Here is a 5,933-nt window from a genome sequence, read left to right as displayed (position 1 = left end):
AAGGTCTCAGAGCGAGTGACGTTACCGATTGAAACGCTATTTAGCGCACACCGCTAACTAAGCTAGCCGTTTCACATCCGTTACACCTACACCACCACAATAAATCCATGTAATATAGTCTACATCTTCACAATAAATCCATTATTTATTTTAGACAGGTCTAAACAAACAAGATATGAAGAAAATGTAGTTTATTTCAGAAGAACAGACTCTGAGTTGTCCTTGTGTTAGGTCCTGATCCGGCTATGCCAAATGGCTGTGTTCATTTAACAGACAAGATTTGATTCCATGGCAATATTTTATATTATTTTATAGTATGAGGAATACAATTGAACAAAGATGAATAAAATAGACAGGATATTTTCTCCAAAAGATTTGAGGGCTATTCACATGCAGCTATTCTGTGTTGAGCGATTAACAAGCAGGTACTCTTATATGCTTCATGTAGAGTTACAAACGTTGGGCTCTATGTTTTGGTTTTGATATGTTTTGAATATCAAATCAATGCAAAAACAACACGTGACAAGCCATTAACCCACAATGCATTTCACCTCACAGTGACTTACTGACAAGCCATTAACCCACAATGCATTTCACCTCACAGTGACTTACTGACAAGCCATTAACCCACAATGCATTTCACCTCACAGTGACTTACTGACAAGCCATTAACCCACAATGCATTTCACCTCACAGTGACTTACTGACAAGCCATTAACCCACAATGCATTTCACCTCACAGTGACTTACTGACAAGCCCTTAACCCACAATGCATTTCACCTCACAGTGACTTACTGACAAGCCATTAACCCACAATGCATTTCACCTCACAGTGACTTACTGACAAACCATTAACCCACGATGCATTTCACCTCACAGTGACTTACTGACAAACCATTAACCCACAATGCATTTCACCTCACAGTGACTTACTGACAAGCCATTAACCCACGATGCATTTCACCTCACAGTGACTTACTGACAAGCCATTAACCCACAATGCATTTCACCTTACAGTGACTTACTGACAAACCATTAACCCACAATGCATTTCACCTCACAGTGACTTACTTACAAGCCATTAACCCACAATGCATTTCACCTCACAGTGACTTACTGACAAGCTCTTAACCCACAATGCATTTCACCTCACAGTGACTTACTTACAAGCTCTTAACCCACAATGCATTTCACCTTACAGTGACTTACTGACAAGCCATTAACCCACAATGCATTTCACCTCACAGTGACTTACTTACAAGCTCTTAACCCACAATGCATTTCACCTCACAGTGACTTACTTACAAGCCCTTAACCCACAATGCATTTCACCTCACAGTGACTTACTGACAAGCCCTTAACCCACAATGCATTTCACCTCACAGTGACTTACTGACAAGCCATTAACCCACGATGCATTTCACCTCACAGTGACTTACTGACAAACCATTAACCCACAATGCATTTCACCTCACAGTGACTTACTGACAAACCATTAACCCACAATGCATTTCACCTCACAGTGACTTACTGACAAGCCCTTAACCCACAATGCATTTCACCTCACAGTGACTTACTGACAAACCCTTAACCCACAATGCATTTCACCTCACAGTGACTTACTGACAAGCCCTTAACCCACAATGCATTTCACCTCACAGTGACTTACTGACAAGCCCTTAACCCACAATGCATTTCACCTTACAGTGACTTACTTACAAGCCATTAACCCACAATGCATTTCACCTTACAGTGACTTACTGACAAGTCATTAACCCACAATGCATTTCACCTTACAGTGACTTACTTACAAGCCATTAACCCACAATGCATTTCACCTTACAGTGACTTACTGACAAACCCTTAAACCACAATGCATTTCACCTTACAGTGACTTACTTACAAGCCATTAACCCACAATGCATTTCACCTCACAGTGACTTACTTACAAGCCATTAACCCACAATGCATTTCACCTTACAGTGACTTACTTACAAGCCATTAACCCACAATGCATTTCACCTCACAGTGACTTACTGACAAGCCATTAACCCACAATGCATTTCACCTCACAGTGACTTACTGACAAGCCATTAACCCACAATGCATTTCACCTCACAGTGACTTACTGACAAGCCCTTAACCCACAATGCATTTCACCTCACAGTGACTTACTGACAAGCCCTTAACCCACAATGCATTTCACCTCACAGTGACTTACTGACAAGCCCTTAACCCACAATGCATTTCACCTCACAGTGACTTACTGACAAGCCATTAACCCACAATGCATTTCACCTCACAGTGACTTACTTACAAGCCCTTAACCCACAATGCCACATTTCAAAGAAATAAAGGTAATACAATATTTACTAAAGTAATCAAATCTAATCAATCAAATCAATATATACAGGGGGTACCGGTACAGAGTCAATGTGGAGGCTATATACAGGGGTACTGGTACAGAGTCAATGTGGAGGATATATACAGGGGTACTGGTACAGAGTCAATGTGGAGGTTATATACAGGGGGTACCGGTACAGAGTCAATGTGGAGGCTATATACAGGGGGTACCGGTACAGAGTCAATGTGGAGGCTATATACAGGGGGTACCGGTACAGAGTCAATGTGGAGGTTATATACAGGGGGTACCGGTACAGAGTCAGTGTGGAGGCTATATACAGGGGGTACCGGTACAGAGTCAATGTGGAGGTTATATACAGGGGGTACCGGTACAGAGTGAATGTGGAGGTTATATACAGGGGGTACCGGTACAGAGTCAATGTGGAGGCTATATACAGGGGTACCGGTACAGAGTCAATGTGGAGGCTATATACAGGGGGGTACCGGTACAGAGTCAATGTGGAGGCTATATACAGGGTATTACGGTACAGAGTCAATGTGGAGGATATATACAGGGTGTTACGGTACAGAGTCAATGTGGAGGTTATATACAGGGGGTACCGGTACAGAGTCAATGTGGAGGCTATATACAGGGTGTACAGTACAGAGTCAATGTGGAGGCTATATACAGGGGGTACCGGTACAGAGTCAATGTGGAGGTTATATACAGCGTATTACGGTACAGAGTCAATGTGGAGGCTATATACAGGGTATTACGGTACAGAGTCAATGTGGAGGCTATATACAGGGTACCGGTACAGAGTCAATGTGGAAGCTATATACAGGGGTACCCGGTACAGAGTCAATGTGGAGGCTATATACAGGGTATTACGGTACAGAGTCAATGTGGAGGCTATATACAGGGTGTTACGGTACAGAGTCAATGTGGAGGCTATATACAGGGTATTACGGTACAGAGTCAATGTGGAGGCTATATACAGGGTATTACGGTACAGAGTCAATGTGGAGGCTATATACAGGGTATTACGGTACAGAGTCAATGTGGAGGCTATATACAGGGGGGTACCGGTACAGAGTCAATGTGGAGGCTATATACAGGGTGTTACGGTACAGAGTCAATGTGGAGGCTATATACAGGGGGGTACCGGTACAGAGTCAATGTGGAGGCTATATACAGGGTGTTACAGTACAGAGTCAATGTGGAGGCTATATACAGGGTATTACGGTACAGAGTCAATGTGGAGGCTATATACAGGGTATTACGGTACAGAGTCAATGTGGAGGCTATATACAGGGTATTACGGTACAGAGTCAATGTGGAGGCTATATACAGGGTATTACGGTACAGAGTCAATGTGGAGGCTATATACAGGGTATTACGGTACAGAGTCAATGTGGAGGCTATATACAGGGTATTACGGTACAGAGTCAATGTGGAGGCTATATACAGGGTATTACGGTACAGAGTCAATGTGGAGGCTATATACAGGGTATTATGGTACAGAGTCAATGTGGAGACTAAATACAGGGTGTTACGGTACAGAGTCAATGTGGAGGCTATATACAGGGTATTATGGTACAGAGTCAATGTGGAGGCTATATACAGGGTGTTACGGTACAGAGTCAATGTGGAGGCTATATACAGGGGGTACCGGTACAGAATCAATGTGGAGTCTATATACAGGGTGTTACGGTACAGAGTCAATGTGGAGGCTATATACATGGTGTTACGGTACAGAGTCTACGTGGAGGCTATATACAGGGTATTACAGTACAGAGTCAATGTGGAGGCTATATACAGGGGGTACCGGTACAGAGTCAATGTGGAGGCTATATACAGGGGATTACGGTACAGAGTCAATGTGGAGGCTATATACAGGGGGTACTGGTACAGAGTCAATGTGGAGGCTATATACAGGGGGTACCGGTACAGAGTCAATGTGGAGGCTATATACATGGTGTTACGGTACAGAGTCAATGTGGAGGCTATATACAGGGTGTACCGGTACAGAGTCAATGTGGAGGCTATATACAGGGTTTACCGGTACAGAGTCAATGTGGAGGCTATATACAGGGGGTACCAGTACAGAGTCAATGTGGAGGCTATATACAGGGGGTACTGGCACAGAGTCAATGTGGAGGCTATATACAGGGGGTACCGGTACAGAGTCAATGTGGAGGCTATATACAGGGTATTACGGTACAGAGTCAATGTGGAGGCTATATACAGGGTGTACCGGTACAGAGTCAATGTGGATGCTATATACAGGGTTTACCGGTACAGAGTCAATGTGGAGGCTATATACAGGGGTACCAGTACAGAGTCAATGTGGAGGCTATATACAGGGGTACTGACACAGAGTCAATGTGGAGGCTATATACAGGGTATTACGGTACAGAGTCAATGTGGAGGCTATATACAGGGGGTAGAAGCTGTTCAGCAGTCTTATGGCTTGGGGGTAGAAGTTGTTCAGCAGTCTTATGGCTTGGGGGTAGAAGTTGTTCAGCAGTCTTATGGCTTGGGGTAGAAGTTGTTCAGCAATCTTATGGCTTGGGGGTAGAAGTTGTTCAGCAGTCTTATGGCTTGGGGTAGAAGCTGTTCAGCAGTCTTATGGCTTGGGTGTAGAAGTTGTTCAGCAGTCTTATGGCTTGGGGGTAGAAGTTGTTCAGCAGTCTTATGGCTTGGGGGTAGAAGTTGTTCAGCAGTCTTATGGCTTGGGGGTAGAAGTTGTTCAGCAGTCTTATGGCTTGGGGGTAGAAGTTGTTCAGCAGTCTTATGGCTTGGGGGTAGAAGTTGTTCAGCAGTCTTATGGCTTGGGGTAGAAGTTGTTCAGCAGTCTTATGGCTTGGGGGTAGAAGCTGTTCAGCAGTCTTATGGCTTGGGGGTAGAAGTTGTTCAGCAGTCTTATGGCTTGGGGGTAGAAGTTGTTCAGCAGTCTTATGGCTTGGGGGTAGAAGTTGTTCAGCAGTCTTATGGCTTGGGGGTAGAAGTTGTTCAGCAGTCTTATGGCTTGGGGGTAGAAGCTGTTCAGCAGTCTTATGGCTTGGGGGTAGAAGTTGTTCAGCAGTCTTATGGCTTGGGGGTAGAAGTTGTTCAGCAGTCTTATGGCTTGGGGGTAGAAGTTGTTCAGCAGTCTTATGGCTTGGGGGTAGAAGTTGTTCAGCAGTCTTATGGCTTGGGGGTAGAAGTTGTTCAGCAGTCTTATGGCTTGGGGGTAGAAGTTGTTCAGCAGTCTTATGGCTTGGGGGTAGAAGTTGTTCAGCAGTCTTATGGCTTGGGGGTAGAAGCTGTTCAGCAGTCTTATGGCTTGGGGGTAGAAGTTGTTCAGCAGTCTTATGGCTTGGGGGTAGAAGTATTTCAGCAGTCTTATGGCTTGGGGTAGAAGTTGTTCAGCAGTCTTATGGCTTGGGGGTAGAAGCTGTTCAGCAGTCTTATGGCTTGGGGGTAGAAGCTGTTCAGCAGTCTTATGGCTTGGGGGTAGAAGCTGTTCAGCAGTCTTATGGCTTGGGGGTAGAAGGTGTTCAGCGGTCTTATGGCTTGGGGGTAGAAGCTGTTCAGCAGTCTTAT

Source organism: Oncorhynchus keta, unplaced genomic scaffold, assembly GCF_023373465.1.
Source record: "Oncorhynchus keta strain PuntledgeMale-10-30-2019 unplaced genomic scaffold, Oket_V2 Un_contig_1679_pilon_pilon, whole genome shotgun sequence".
NCBI classification, from domain to species: domain Eukaryota; kingdom Metazoa; phylum Chordata; class Actinopteri; order Salmoniformes; family Salmonidae; genus Oncorhynchus; species Oncorhynchus keta.
This window is presented reverse-complemented; position numbering follows the sequence as displayed.